The 16,684-nt window shown below is 42.6% G+C and overlaps 1 long non-coding RNA gene across 5 annotated transcripts in view; it reads left to right on the top strand.

The window, feature by feature from the left end:
* Window positions 1–15,986, top strand: part of LOC135901930 (uncharacterized) — a 63,370-nt gene extending 47,384 nt beyond the window's left edge. For 3 of the 5 annotated variants that reach the window (XR_011508637.1, XR_011508640.1, XR_011508638.1), the window contains 4 exons: window positions 1,651–1,743; window positions 9,113–9,218; window positions 10,954–11,047; window positions 12,733–15,986. This is a non-coding gene — a long non-coding RNA (uncharacterized lncRNA). The remainder of the gene's footprint in view (window positions 1–1,650; window positions 1,744–9,112; window positions 9,219–10,953; window positions 11,048–12,732) is intronic. The other 2 variants (XR_011508639.1, XR_011508641.1) reach the window with 2 other exon arrangements.
* The last annotated feature ends 698 nt before the right edge of the window (window positions 15,987–16,684 follow it).

Raw genomic sequence — 16,684 nt, forward strand, 5'->3', positions numbered from 1 at the left:
TCATTTTGTCGTTGTCGGTGCTTGTGGTTGCGTTATCATGAAATGCTTTAGCTTTTAACTTCCGAATGCAACGCACGCCGCTTTTTAAATACACCACGACGTGGCTGGATCAGTGCTGGCTGCTCGTTTTCGTAGGACATCTCCATGGCGTTTGGTTCACACAAGGCAGAAATAGACATTCGGGCCTTGCATAGCTTCAGCTTCTTAGCATAAGAGTAGAGCACAATCCTTGCAACTGTTTTGAATTATTTACGCTTGTCAACTATTGGTGTAGCGGTCACTCGAAATGTCATATGCTACTTTTTTCCGAAGTCGCATTCTGTTTCGTGGTCGCGAAGTAGGCGTGTCGGAGGATAGACGAATCTAATACAGCGGCCTTTTCAGTGCACTACGTTCTCAACTATGATGTGGTCTAGTTGAAATAAATAAGACGTTCGTTCCGCATTCCGAAGCGCAATTAAAAATTTCCTTATAGAGCATTCCAGAAACACTTCAGGCAGATTTACGTATAATGATGTTTCAACCTATTTATGTGGTGTTAACATCAGTTGAGAATAATGATCCAACGCGCTGGTTATAATCTATCTGAAGCTAAGATTTTTAATGAATGCTATACGACCAACGGCGATATGCACAAAGATTTCATTTCATTCTATGCGACGAGTAAACTCATGCACTATTTATGCACTACCTTCGCCTCCTGTAATATTTAGAATAGTGTCTTACACCGTTGAGAAGCTATTCTGAAATACAAGCAATAAATAAGATGGATGTACAATCTGAGACGTCTGTGAAGCAATGTCACGAAGACGAAGGCATCATTAGCTAAAATGAGTGTTGGTATACGTGTATCTACAGTGGCAATGATATGCCCTTCCAAGCAAAGTTTTTAGAGAAGTCAGAAAAGGGCTGAGCGTACATTCTGACAACCTTTATTAATCTATGCTTTTCCTCGGCAACGTTTTTCCCAAATTTGTGCATTCGCTTAAATTAGTGTCACTTTATGAGAATTTGCAGCAGTTCTTACGTGTGTCCAGTTACAGCTTTTTAGCTAAACACAAAGAGGGCTGGGCAGACAGTCTAACGGGCTATATGCTGATGTTATTTTTTCCTCGACAAGGATTGCGCGTAAATTCCACTATTCCTCACTAAAATGAGCGTTAGTGTATGGGTATGTGCAGATATTTATATGTCCTTCCACTTTAACTTTTTAGAGAAGTAAGAACATGGCTGCGCGTATATTCTAACAAAAATTATTAAGCTATGCTTTTCGTCAGCAATGTTTTTCCTATATTTCTGTATTCGCTTAAATTACTGTCAATGTATGTGGATGTGCAGAAGTCGTCACTTGGGCCCGAGTACAGCTCTTTAGTTAAACACAGAGGGCTGGGCGGACTCTCCAACGGGCTATAGGCTCATGTTTTTCCTCGACAAGGCTTTTGCGTAAATACCACAATTCTTTGCTTAGAGCATTGGTATCCGGATATTTTCAGTGGTAATGGTACATCCTTCCAGTAAAGTATTTAGAGAAGTCATAAGAGGGCTGGGCGTATATTCTAACAACGTTTATTAGTCTACGCTTTACCTGGCAATATTTATCGTAAATTTTTGTTTTGACTTTAATTTGTGTCAATATATGTGAATTTGCAGAAGTCGTCACGTGCATCCAGGTGCTGCATTTCAGTTAAATAAAAAGAGTGCTCCGCAGACATTCTCATGGGCTATAGGCTGAAGCTTCCCTCGGCAAGTATTTTGCACAAATTCCAATATTATTCGCCTAAATGAGTGTTGGTACACGGGTATTGGCAGTGGCAATGATATGTTCACCCAGTAATGTTTTTAGGGAATACAGAGCCGCGGTGGTCGTGCACTCCAACAACCTTTAATAAGCTCTGCCTTACCTCGGCAATATTTTTCCTAAATTTTGCATTCCTTTTTAAATGGTGTCAATGTATGTGAATTTGCAGAAGTCCTCACGGGCGTGCAGGTGCTGCTCTTTAGTTAAATGCAAACAGGGGTGGGTGGGCATTCCAACAGGCTATAGGCAGATGTTTTCCTCGACAGGGATTTTGCGTAAATTCCAGTATTCCTAGCTTTAATGAGTGTTCGTATACGCGTATTGGCAGTAGTAAATATATGTCCATCCCGTAAAGTTTTGAGGGAATTCAGAACAGGTGTGGGCGTGCACTCTAACAACCTTTATTAAGCTCTGCTTTGCCTCGGCAATATTTTTCGTAAATTTTTGCATTCTTTTTAATTGGTGTCAATGTATGTGAATTTGCAGAAATCCTCACGGGCGTCCAGGTGCTGCTCTTTGGTTAAGTACAAACAGGGCTGGGCAGACATTCTAACGGGCTATAGGCTGATGTTTTTCCTCGACAAAGATTTTGCGTAAATTCCAGTATTCTTAGCTTAAATGAGTTTTGGTATCAGGGTATTGGCAGTGGTAATATATGTCCTTCCAGTAAAGTTTTGAGGAAATTTAGAACAGGGCTGAGCGTGCTCTCTACCAACCCTTATTAAGCTCTGCTTTACCTCGCCAATAGGTTTCCTATATTTAATATTCTTTTTAATTTGTGTCAATGCATGTGAATATGCAGAAGACCTCACGGGCGTCCATGTGCTGCTCTTTAGTTAAATGCAAACAGCGCTAGGCAGACATTCTAACGGGCTATAGGCTGATGTTTTCGTCGACAAAAATTTTGCGGAAATTCCAGTATTCTTAGCTTAAATGAGTGTTAATATAAGACTATTGGCAGTGGTAATATATGTCCTTCCAGTAAAGCTTTTAGGGAAATCAGAAGAGGGCTGGGCGTGCACTCTAACAACCTTTATTAGGCTCTGCTTTACCTCGGCAATATGTTTCCTATATTTTACGTTCTTTTTAATTGGTGTCAATGCAAGTGAATTTGCAGAAGTCCTCACGAGCGTCCATGTGCTGCTCTTTAGTTAAATACAAGCAGGGCTGGGCAGACATTCTAACGGACTGATGTTTTCCTCGACAAGGATTTTGCGTAAATTCCAATATTTTTAGCCTAATTGAGTGTTACAATAAGAGTATTGGCAGTGGTAATGATATGTCCATCCAGTAAAGTTTTGAGGAAATTTAGAACAGGGCTGAGCGTGCACTCTAACAACCCTTATTAAGCCCTGCTTTACCTCGGCGATATTTTTCCTAAATTTAGGATTCTTTTTAATTGGTGCCAAAGCATGTGAATTTGCAGAAGTCCTCACGGGCGTCCATGTGCTGCTCTTTAGTTAAATGCAAACAGGGCTGGGCAGACATTCTAACGGGCTGATGTTTTCCTCGACAAGAATTTTGCGTAAATTCCAGTATTCTTAGCTTAAATGAGTGTTGGTATACGGGTATTGGCAGTGGTAATGATATGTCCATCCAGTAAATTTTTTAGGGAATTTAGAACAGGGCTGGGCGTGCACTCTAACAACCTTTATTAAGCTCTGCTTTTCCTCGGCAATATGTTTCCTATTTACATTCTTTTTAATTGGTGTCAATGCATGTGAATTGGCAGAAGTCCTCACGGGCGTCCATGTGCTGCTCTTTAGTTAAATACAAACAGAGCTGGGCAGACATTCTAACGGGCTGATGTTTTCCTCGAGAAGGATTTTGCATAAATTCCAGTATTCTTAGCTTAAATGAGTGTTACTATAAGAGTATTGGCAGTGGTAATGATATGTCCATCCAGTAAATTTTGAGCGAATTTAGAACAGGGCTGTGCGTGCACTCTAACAACCTTTATTAAGCTCTCCTTTACCTCGGCGATATTTTTCCTAAATTTTGCATTCTTTTTAATTGGTGTCAATGCATGTGAATATCTAGAAGACCTCACGGGCGTCCATGTGCTACTCTTTAGTTAAATGCAAACAGGGCTGGGCAGACATTCTAACGGGCTGATGTTTTCCTCGACAAGAATTTTGCGTAAATTCCAGTATTCTTAGCTTAAATGAGTGTTGGTATACGGGTATTGGCAGAGGTAATGATATGTCCATCCAGTAAAGTTTTTAGGGAAATCAGAACAGGGCTGGGCGTGCACTCTAACAACCTTTATTAAGCTCTGCTTTAGCTCGGCAAAATGTTTCCTATATTTTACATTCTTTCTAATTGGTGTCAATGCATGTGAATTTGCAGAAGTCCTCACGGGCGTCCATGTGCTGGTCTTTAGTTAAATACAAACAGGGCTGGGCAGACATTCTAACGGGCTGATGTTTTCCTCGACAAATATTTTGCGTAAATTCCAGTATTCTTAGCTTAAATGAGTGTTGGTATACGGGTATTGGCAGTGATAATATATGTCCTTCCAGTAAAGCTTTTAGGGAAATCAGAAGAGGGCTGGGCGTGACTCTAACAAACTTTCATCAGCTATCCTATACCTCAGCAATATTTTCCTAAATATTTGCATTCTTTTTATTGGTGTCAATGCATGTGAATTTGCAGAAGTCTTCACGGGCGTCGAGGTGCTGCTTTTAGTTAAATACAAACAGGGCTGGGCAGACATTCATACGGGCTATAGGCTGATGTTTTCCTCGACAAAGATTTTGCGTAAATTCCAGTATTCTTAGCTTAAATGAGTGTTACTATAAGAGTATTGGCAGTGGTAATGATATGTCCATCCAGTAAATTTTGAGGGAACTTAGAACAGGGCTGGGCGTGCACTCTAACAACCTTTATTAGGCTCTGCTTTACCTCGGCAATATGTTTCCTATATTTTACGTTCTTTTTAAATGGTGTCAATGCATGTGAATTTGCAGAAGTCCTCACGGGCGTCCATGTGCTGGTCTTTAGTTAAATACAAACAGGGCTGGGCAGACATTCTAACGGGCTGATGTTTTACTCGACAAGAATTTTGCGTAAATTCCAGTATTCTTAGCCTAAATGAGTGTTACTAAAAGAGTATTGGCAATGGTAATGATATGTCCTTCCAGTAATGTTTTGAGGGAATTTAGAACATGGCTGGGCGTGCACTCTAACAACCTTTATTAAGCTCTGCTTTACCTGGGCAATATTTTTCCTAAATTTTACATTCCTTTTAATTGGCGTCAATGCATGTGAATATGCAGAAGTCCTCACGGGCGTCCATGTGCTGCTCTTTAGTTAAATACAAACAAGGCTGGGCAGACATTCTAACGGGCTGAAGTTTTCCTCGACAAAGATTTTGCGTAAATTCCAGTATTCTTAGCTTAAATGAGTGTTGGTATACGGGTATTGGCTGTGGTAATATATGTCCTTCCAGTAAAGCTTTTAGGGAAATCAGAAGAGGGCTGGGCGTGCACTCTAACAACCTTTATTAAGCTCTGCTTTACCTGGGCAATATTTTTCCTAAATTTTACATTCCTTTTAATTGACGTCAATGCATGTGAATATGCAGAAGTCCTCACGGGCGTCCATGTGCTGCTCTTTAGTTAAATACAAACAAGGCTGGGCAGACATTCTAACGGGCTGAAGTTTTCCTCGACAAAGATTTTGCGTAAATTCCAGTATTCTTAGCTTAAATGAGTGTTGGTATACGGGTATTGGCTGTGGTAATATATGTCCTTCCAGTAAAGCTTTTAGGGAAATCAGAAGAGGGCTGGGCGTGCACTCTAACAACCTTTCTTCAGTTATCCTATCCCTCGGCAATATTTTCGTAAATATTTGCATTCTTTTTTATTAGTGTCAATGCATGTGAATTTGCAGAAGTCCTCACGGGCGTCCAGGTGCTGCTCTTTAGTTAAATACAAACAGGGCTGGGCAGACATTCTAACGGGCTGATGTTTTCCTCGACAAGAATTTTGCGTAAATTCCAGTATTCTTAGCCTAAATGAGTGTTACTATAACAGTATTGGCAGTGGTAATGATATGTCCATCCAGTAAAGCTTTTAGGGAAATCAGAAGAGGGCTGGGCGTGCACTCTAACAACCTTTATTAAGCTCTGCTTTACCTGGGCAATATTTTTCCTAAATTTTACATTCCTTTTAATTGGCGTCAATGCATGTGAATATGCAGAAGTCCTCACGGGCGTCCATATGCTGCTCTTTAGTTAAATACAAACAAGGCTGGGCAGACATTCTAACGGGCTGAAGTTTTCCTCGACAAAGATTTTGCGTAAATTCCAGTATTCTTAGCTTAAATGAGTGTTGGTATACGGGTATTGGCTGTGGTAATATATGTCCTTCCAGTAAAGCTTTTAGGGAAATCAGAAGAGGGCTGGGCGTGCACTCTAACAACCTTTCTTCAGTTATCCTATCCCTCGGCAATATTTTCGTAAATATTTGCATTCTTTTTTATTAGTGTCAATGCATGTGAATTTGCAGAAGTCCTCACGGGCGTCAATGTGCTCCTCTTTAGTTAAATACAAACAGCGCTGGGCAGACATTCTAACGGGCTGATGTTTTCCTCCACAAGAATTTTGCGTAAATTCCAGTATTCTTAGCCTAAATGAGTGTTACTATAAGAGTATTGGCAGTGGTAATGATATGTCCATCCAGTAAAGTTTTTAGGGAAATCAGAACAGGGCTGGGCGTACATTTTAAAAACCTTTATTAAGCTCTACTTTACCTCGGGAATATTCTTCCTTAATTTTTGCTTTCCCTTTAATTGGTGTCAGTGTATGTGAATTTCTGAAGTCATCACGTGTGTCCAGGTGCTGCTATTTAGTTAAATACAAAGAGGGCTAGGCAGGCATTCTAACAGGCTATAGGCTGATGTTTTCCTCGACAAAGATATGCGTAAATTGTAGTATTCTTCGCTTAAATGAGTGTTAGTGTAAGGGTATTGGCAATGGTGATATATGTCCTTCCAGTAAAGCTTTTAGGGAAATCAGAAGAGGGCTGGGCGTGCACTCTAACAACCTTTATTAAGCTCTGCTTTACCTCGGCAATATTTTTCCTAAATTTTGCATTCCTTTTAATTGGTGTCAATGCATGTGAATATGCAGAAGTCCTCACAGGCGTCCATGGGCTGCTCTTTAGTTAAATACAAACAGGGCTGGGCAGACATTCTAACGGGCTGATGTTTTCCTCGACAAGAATTTTGCGTAAATTCCAGTATTCTTAGCCTAAATGAGTGTTACTATAACAGTATTGGCAGTGGTAATGATATGTCCATCCAGTAAAGCTTTTAGGGAAATCAGAAGAGGGCTGGGCGTGCACTCTAACAACCTTTATTAAGCTCTGCTTTACCTGGGCAATATTTTTCCTAAATTTTACATTCCTTTTAATTGACGTCAATGCATGTGAATATGCAGAAGTCCTCACGGGCGTCCATGTGCTGCTCTTTAGTTAAATACAAACAAGGCTGGGCAGACATTCTAACGGGCTGAAGTTTTCCTCGACAAAGATTTTGCGTAAATTCCAGTATTCTTAGCTTAAATGAGTGTTGGTATACGGGTATTGGCTGTGGTAATATATGTCCTTCCAGTAAAGCTTTTAGGGAAATCAGAAGAGGGCTGGGCGTGCACTCTAACAACCTTTCTTCAGTTATCCTATCCCTCGGCAATATTTTCGTAAATATTTGCATTCTTTTTTATTAGTGTCAATGCATGTGAATTTGCAGAAGTCCTCACGGGCGTCAATGTGCTCCTCTTTAGTTAAATACAAACAGCGCTGGGCAGACATTCTAACGGGCTGATGTTTTCCTCCACAAGAATTTTGCGTAAATTCCAGTATTCTTAGCCTAAATGAGTGTTACTAAAAGAGTATTGGCAATGGTAATGATATGTCCATCCAGTAATGTTTTGAGGGAATTTAGAACATGGCTGGGCGTGCACTCTAACAACCTTTATTAAGCTCTGCTTTACCCCGGCAATATTTTTCCTAAATTTAGGATTCTTTTTAATTGGTGTCAATGCATGTGAATTTGCAGAAGTCCTCACGGGCGTCCATGTGCTGCTCTTTAGTTAAATGTAAACAGGGCTGGGCAGACATTCTAACAGGCTATAGGCTGATGTTTTCCTCGACAAAGATTTTGCGTAAATTCCAGTATTCTTAGCTTAAATGAGTGTTGGTATACGGGTATTGGCAGTGGTAATGATATGTCCATCCAGTAAATTTTTTAGGGAATTTAGAACAGGGCTGGGCTTGCACTCTAACAACCTTTATTAAGCTCTGCTTTACCTCGGCAATATGTTTCCTATATTTTACGTTCTTTTTAATTGGTGTCAATGCATGTGAATTTGCAGAAGTCCTCACGGGCGTCCATGTGCTGCTCTTTAGTTAAATACAAACAGGGCTGGGCCGACATTCTAACGGGCTGATGTTTTCCTCGACAAGGATTTTGCGTAAATTGCAGTATTCTTAGCTTAAATGAGTGTTACTTTAAGAGTGTTGGCAGTGGTAATGATATGTCAATCCACTGAATTTTGAGCGAATTTAGAACAGGGCTTGGCGTGCACTCTAACAACCTTTATTAAACACTGCTTTACCTCGGCTGTATTTTTCTCAATTTGGATTCTTTTTAATTGGTGTCAATGCATGAGAATATGAGGAAGTCCTCACGGGCGTGCATGTGCTGCTCTTTAGTTAAATGCAAACAGGGCTGGGCAGACATTCTAACGGGCTGTAGGCTGACGTTTTCCTCGTCGAAGATTTTGCGTAAATTCCAGTATTCTTAGCCTAAATGAGTGTTAGTATATGGGTATTGGCAGTGGTAATGGTATGTTCATCCAGTAATGTTTTTAGGGAAATCAGAACAGGGCGGGGCGTGCACTCTAACAACCCTTATTAAGCTTTGCTTTACCTCGGCAATATGTTTCCTATATTATACATTCATTTTAATCTGTTTCAATGCATGTGAATATGCAGAAGTCCTCACGGGCGTCCATGTGCTGCTCTTTAGTTAAATGCAAACAGGTCTGGGCAGACATTCTAACGGGCTGTAGGCTGATGTTTTCCTCGACAAAGATTTTGCGTAAATTCCAGTATTCTTAGCTTAAATGAGTGTTGGTATACGGGTATTGGCAGTGGTAATGATATGTCCTTCCAGTAAAGCTTTTAGGGAATTTAGAACAGGGCTGGGCGTGCACTCTAACAACCTTTATTAAGCTATGCTTTACCTCGTCAATATTTTTCTTAAATTTTTGTATTCTTTTTAATTGGGACAATGTATGTGAATTTGCAGAAGTCCTCACGGGCGTCCAGGTGCTGCTGTTTAGTTCAATACAAGCAGGGCTTGGCAGACATTCTAACGGGCTATACGCTGATGTTTTCCTCGACAAGGATTTTGCGTAAGTATTTCAGTATTCTTAGCTTAAATGAGTGTTAGTATAAGGGTATTGGCAGTAGTAATGATATATCCTTCCAGTAAACTTTTAAAAAAGTCAGAACAGGGCTGGGCGTACATTCTAACAACCTTTATTAAGCTATGTTTTGCCTCGGCAGTATTTTTCCTGAATTTTTGCATTCCCTTTATTTGCTGTCAGTGTATGTGAATTTGCAGAAGACGTCATGTGCTTCCAGGTGCTGCTTTTTAGTTATATACAAAGAGGGCTGGGCAGAACTTCTAGCACGCTATAGGCTGATGTTTTTCCTCGACAAGGATTTTGCATAAATTGCAGTATTCTTAGCCCAAATGAGTGTAGGTATTCGGGTATAGGCAGTGGTAATATATGTCCTTGCAATAAAGTTATTAAGGAAATCAGAACAGGGCTGGGCATAGATTCTAAGCACCTTTATTAAGCTGCACTTTACCTCGGCAATATTTTTCCTAAATTTTTGTGTTCCCTTTAATTGGTGTCAGTGCATGTGAATTTGCAGAAGTCGTCACGTGCGCCCAGGTGCTTCTTTTTAGTTAGATACAAACAGGGCTATGCAGACATTCTAATGGGCTATATGATATTTTCGTCCCGTTTTCGTAGTGATATTTTCTTCTCATTACAACTTCTTAGAGAAGTGCGAACAGGACTGGAAAGGCATTATAGCGGGCTATAAGCTTAAGTTTTGTTCCACGAGAATTATTTTTTTCCGTAAAGTGGTGTGTTTTGTTATTGTCGCGGTATTTGCATTTACAGAAGCAGTGATATGTGCGTCCACACAGTTGTCAAGTGAATGTGTTGGTGGCGCGAACTTCTATGCACTTGGATATCACCGAATGTTCGAGGAAACTCAAATCTTGCATATTTGTATATCATCAGCTGTGGTGAGAGAGATAGTTCAGGACGAAAAGAAATATCCTTGGTAGTTTTTATGCGTTATCGCCACATGACTTGTGTGGTTGTCACTTAAGCAATAACTCTATTATTGAGTGCATTGCTTAGGCCATTCTGCAGGAACTATAATTTTGTGCTTCAATGCCTCGTTTTTCTACCTGTGACCTTCTCTGTTGCTTGCCCAGCCTGGCCATTGTTCTCGCCGTAATTATATAGATATGTATATATATATTTTTTTCCGTGGTTACATGTTCTGCAAACTAAATAGTTGCCTATTGTTTCTAACATCCAAAAATTCTGCAGAACCGGGCTCCTCTTCAAGGTCCTTTACTTTAGTTAACAAAGCCGCTGCCACGGCTTTTGATATGCTGCAAATTTAGAACATCTTAAATTGTACAAAGAATGAAATATTGAATATTGCGCACTCAATATTTATGGATTCACACTTCACTTATAAATTATTGTAGTTGGTGAAGCGGCCACAGAAATGGCACGGGCCACTGATAGGCTGCAATTCAGCTGTACATTCAGTTCTAGTGTGGGTGAGCAGCAACGAAGGAAAGTGAACGACAACGATGGTGTTGGATAGGGAATTTTAGTGAAGCATTCAACCTAAATGCAGTGCAGTCAATATCACTGAAGAATTCTGTGAGAAGCACGCTCAGCACTGGGACGGTCATTACTGTCCAAACGCAATATATGTGTATCGTGGATCAACATTGATAGATAATGTGACAGGAAGACAAAGTGAAGTTGACTATTCTTGATTGGGGGAGTTTTAATGCTGTGTTGATTAAAATGAAATGGTTTGCAGGCTTGTAGCGGAGCTGGCAGGAAGCTGTATGTCGGGCTCAAGGAAGCAGTTGACGTATTTGTGTCAAACTGAGGTCTCCGTGTCACCCTCAAAGGTGAGATACGTGCGAACCGTTGCCTGTGGACATTTAGCATAGCAGTGTGATCGGTATGACTGATAGGTATGAATTCATGCGGTATTGAGGGTTGGCGAATATTAGAATATATTGAATAACAATTTGGGTATTTTTCGATTCAATTCAGTCGTCTAATTTAATTGTCAAACTTTCAGAGTACAGTATGTTTCCAATATTTCTCGAGTAGCTTCAAATTGGTAAATCTGTGATCAAATATGATATTCACGCAAGAGTACTGTTACATTTTTCCCTGCAGCCATATTAGGCATACAAGTGAAGTTACGCAGTAAACCAGGCTATGTAGCTGTACGAGCCTGATTATACCGCCTTTGATAACCTAATATTGCCAAAGATAAAAAACCGGTGTTTTCCCTCCAATGTTATGTATCCAATGCTATTGTACAACCTTTTGTTGATTTCTTGTGACGTGTGCACCTTTACTCGCCAAACTGGAATTAAGACATTGGCCTGAGCCACTGTAGCTGTAGGTTACGGACATTCTGACACAAGTCAATTTGCACAGTTTGTGTCAGAATGGTGGGAAACTACTCTGAATAGAGTTGTTTCAAGAAACAATTTGATTCATTTTCCTCATACTGCTGCTCTCCGAGAGCAACATGTAACACAGTAGAACACAGTAGTATGCCAGGTTAAGCTACAGGCATCCCGATCGATTGCTTTCTGGTCACGTTGCTGTTTACGCTGATGACACAGGGGTTGAAATGGCAAATACAGCCGAATTGCAAAAATTAGGACTTCATGTCAACAGCATCGAATTTCTGGAGTGCCTATCGTTAAGCTAGCTTGATGTGTGCCTTGCCGTCGGAGCAGATAAAAAGCCCTCTTTTCTGTATCACAATTCACATACTGGGCTGATTCATCACTAGGACTCATGCTTTTGACAAACATTGGCTAACCTCACAAAGCATTAGTATGCCATTGACAGCTCAATGTTTGAAATATTCTAAGTTATTTGCTATTACTAGGATGGCCCATCCAATTGCTCTTATTTCCAGGCTAGAATTGTCCCGCATGGAGCACATGGGTTGCGCTGCGTGCATGTCACCGAACATCACGTATGCGCGGGCGGTTTCGAGCGAGAACTTTGCGGCGTTCGAAGGTTTAGGTAATGGCTCTTTGTCCAGTTTTTATGAAAAGTACCATTTGTATCCTGGCTTGGCGATGTGCATTATGATAAGTATTTCCTCGTAGACAGTTTAGGCCACGTTCTTTCTAATTTTTTTGCAAGTTATGATGTGTTGTATCCTGAATTTCACTTTGTTTTTACCGTACATTTTGAAACATACGTTTCTTTTCTTTTTTTGAGGGGGGGGGGCACTTGCAACCACACCTTGTCGTTAACACTATAATGGCCCCCTACACTTTGTCGATGAGCAGACTGTTAGGTACTCTACAGTAATAAATAAATAGATAATAGAAAAATGTATATTAACTTTTTTATTTGTTATCTCATATCCGCGTTCGACGCACCGTGACCGGCGCTAGGAACCAGGGTCCGTAAATTTCCTCTTCCTACCGTCCATAGCACCTACTGTCTATCGAAAAGAAGGCAAAATTTTGAAAACTGAGGAAAGCAGGCCGCGATCAATTTTTTCTGCCTGAAGGTGTCCGCAGCCCTTTAATTATTAATTTTTCACGATCAGAGCAACGTGCTCATCGCAAGTGGCGATGATGGCGAGGACCTCCCCACCACGGACTTGGAACTACAATCCCTCGATCGGGAGCAACCTGCTGCCGGACCGCCGAACAGACGCTGACCCAGGCTGGAAAAGTTCACCTGGAACGTCAAGTCTCGAACCGGCGTCGGAGTGGCCACATTTATTGTCACGACAACGAGGCAATTGACACCATTGCTCGAAATCCCGACAAACGCGTGGTTACACACATACACACAAATAAAGAGACTCCAAACAGCGCTGGCCGCATGGCCAGGAGAGGACGACGATGGCGGCGTTCAGCGCCGATGACGTGCAAGACAACTCACGCTTTCGTACCACGAGTCCAACTAATAAGTATTTGCGGGGTAGATCTTCAGTAGCCTCAGGAGAGGTTGGGGCGGGTCATCGAAATAGAGCTTAGGTAACACAGGCTTACGGAGTTACCCTGTTGGTATCGGCAGAGGAAACTCGAGGAGTGAAACGGTGGGTGGCATGAATAGCCCGCCGAACGGAAAACCACGCACGCCGACGAAATGTGATGTTCACGGGAGCGTATTCCCGCAATGTGTTCTTCATCCAGTCACCAAGGTGTTTCTGCACCCTTTTAACCCTGTACTGCACAACGCAGATTCTGTATAGTGCGCGTTTGAGATTTCGTAATTTAAATTTGCGTACGTGGAACACAAGTAGCCGTACTAATTCACCATCAGGGTATTTTCATGTCCACTACATGAAGAAGGCCTCTCCCAGCGATCTCGCATTACCGCTATCCTGTGCCAGCTACTTCCAACTTGCACCTGCGAATTTTCTCATCTCAGCTCGACTGCGCTTCCATTTTCTTGGCACCCATTTTGTAACGCTAACGCTCCAACGTTTATCCATCCTGCGCATTACATAGCCTACCCAGCTCCATTCCTTTCTCTTTATTTCGATTACAATAGCGGGTATCCCTGTTTACCCTCTAATCCACAGCTCTTCTCCCGTCTCTGAACGTTACCCCTAACGTTATTGGCCCCATTGCTCTTTCCGCGGTCTTGTTCTCGAGCTTCTTCAACCTACATGTTTCGGCCTCATATGTTGGCGCCAGTAGAATGCAGTGATTGTAGACTTTTTCTGCGACAGTGGTTTTTTCAGTCATAGTGGCTTTTTCTCCCGCTCAGGATCTGGCAATGCTTGCCGTACGCACTCCAACTTATTCTTTCTCTTCTCTAAATTGCTTTGTCTTGATGAGCGTCTCTTGCGACTTCTGACCTAGGTAGATGGGCTCGTTCACAGACCCTAGAGGCTGATTGGCAATCCTGAACTGTTGTTCCCTTGCCAGGTTATTGATTATTTCTCCTTCTGATATTAATCCAACTGCACCATTACACTTTTTGTTAAGGCCCTCAATCATAAGTAATTCCTCCCCAGTGTTGCTTAACAGGACATCGTCTGCAAACCTAAGGTTGCTGAGATGTTGGCCGTTGAACCTCTCATAGTCCATCATATTTTGGCAGCTTCCGTACTGTGAAGCATGCAGTGAATACCATTGGAGAGTTTGCGTCTCCTTCACTGACTGCTTTATGCGTACATTTCTACTTTTCTTGTGGAGAAAAAAGGTAGCTGAGGAATCCTTTGAGCTATTTCCGAAGATATTCACGTATGCCATATGTACTTCTTGATTACGTAATACTTCTATGAAAATTCATTTGATTCCTTAGACACACCAGCAGTCGTAATGAATGAATGAAAGGATTGTAGAGTGGGTGCTCGTACTTTGCAGATTTCTCGGTTGCCTTACTGATGACAGGAGGAGGAAGAGAAGGGAAAGAAGAGATCTGTTGAACATCCCGAAGCCAGCCTTTTTTTTTTGCCTCACTGAGGTTGAGTGGTGGCTTTACTCAATGGGAAATTCGTGAATTCGTGTGAGCCATGTGGCGGTTGGGATTAGGTTCGGAATCTAATTGCAAACGAGCGCTTGCTGAACTTATTCTCAGTGGAAATGTGTCCACGAAGACGAGAAATAGAGGAAATTCTACGAATTTTTTTTATGTGGAACTGTGTTTGGGCACTACAGGGTTAACTACTCCCTAATAATATTCGCGTTAGTGTTGTGTGCTTTGAACAGAACTCCGCAATGCAAGTATTTGGAGACTTCCGCAACGAGCGGTCTCTTTAACGGACAACGAAGCCTCGTCGGACACGTTACTTATACTGCAATTCACAGAGAATCGCAAAGACTCGCCAGAGGTTGAGTAAGTAAAAAAAAAAAATCGGGCGATGACCTATGACGCGCGACTGGTGCGTATCGATTATGTAGCCGGTGCAGTTACCCGTGCCACTGGCATTATGCGCGAGCTAAGCAATCGTCGTTCAGGATTGAAGAGACGGTTTGATTGACCGGTTTAGCTTAGCGTTTGCAACCGAACAATCGCATTACGTACGTGAAGAAATATCGACCCTGGACACGTCCTGAACGTTAGTGGCGTTTTGCGGGTTGCGTGCGCTATGATAGCGTACGGTATTCGACAAGTTTCAGGTTCGGGTGTCTCCGTACGCTTAGTAGTGTCGAGCATGGCGGCGCCCATGGCTCCAGCTCGTATGTTCTGATAACCGCTCTCTGAGACGCGTTTGTCGCCAGTACCTATGAAACTGAGTGTTATAGGTACTGGCGACCTCAAACTCTCCTCAAATGTTACCGCATAGCGCGTGAAATTTCAGAGATCAGCCGGCGATTCCGGCGCCCGTAGGCGTAACCAGACACGTCGGCGTAGGAGCGGTGAGGCGTTTGCTAATGGATTGTCTTGTCTTGGCTTGGATACGTTTGGCACGAGGACGGCGGTATGTTTTGTGGAGCCTTTGCGTTTGTGCTCCCGTGCGGTAAACTGGTCTTGAACGGACGCACGCCGTAACATCCCACAAATCTGATTACGTTTAGCGTAAATCGGCAAACTCGCTTTAAAACCGTCTGATCTTTCGTGCTCTATTGAAGTTCCACCGCGTGCATTTCTCTGGTGCCGTATCCTTCGGAATGAACGGCTGTACGCTTCTGCCTGGCCGGAGGCTTCCTGAAAGCTGTCCTAGATGGTCTGCGTCTAAAATGAAGATTGCAAGACCCGAAAGGCGGTAGCTGCTCGAGACAATGCAAAGTTGAGTTTGATGTCTCCATTCTGTGTGTGTGCGTGCGCACGCTGTTTCACACAACCAGAAATTTGTAAGAACGTTCACTGGCTTGGAAATAAACTCGTCTTGAATAAACAGTGTGTGTCTAGTCTCCCTTAGTTTTCCTCATGAATGCCTCGCATACGAATGATGCGTTCGCTACCTACAAAATCACGCATCCGTACTGACGTTGCCGTGTGCATCATTTTTTTCAGCGTGGACAAATAGCACCAGTCAAGCGTATGAAATGGTTCGAGTGCATTAGAGGCAAGACGCTGTTGCTCTACGCCGCGGCAAAGTCGACGACGAAGAGTGTAGGGTCACCACGCAGCCACGTTACTGGCGGCTTCCTGTGCGCATAAGCATGGCCAGAGCGGGGTGGAGCACGTCTTATCTCGTCGCCAGAACGAACTGTGAGAGCATGGACCGCGAAAACGGCCTAGCTGGCCAAGCTACTGGTCGACAAAAAAACCGTAAAGGGTGTGCCGCTCCGGTAGCCGAGTGGCTTGAGTGTTCAACTCGTATCCTTCAGGACGGTGGTTCGATTCCCGCTGCCTGCTTCGTTGTGGAAAAAAAAAATACCACAGCGATGTGGGTATCGAGACTCGAACAACCGTGAGGACGGCTGTTCGAACCCCGGTGCCTGCATCGTTGAAAAAAAAAAGTCAGCGATGCGGATGCCGGGGCTCGAAGTGCCGTCCATGAAGGGCCGAGGTGGACGAGTCGCTGGGTCCCGGACGCCAGTGGACCAGCTGCATCCTAGTGCCGGCGTCCGCATAGGAAATGCGCGGATTGG

The sequence above is a fragment of the Dermacentor albipictus genome, chromosome 9 (assembly GCF_038994185.2).
Source record: "Dermacentor albipictus isolate Rhodes 1998 colony chromosome 9, USDA_Dalb.pri_finalv2, whole genome shotgun sequence".
Lineage (NCBI taxonomy): Eukaryota > Metazoa > Arthropoda > Arachnida > Ixodida > Ixodidae > Dermacentor > Dermacentor albipictus.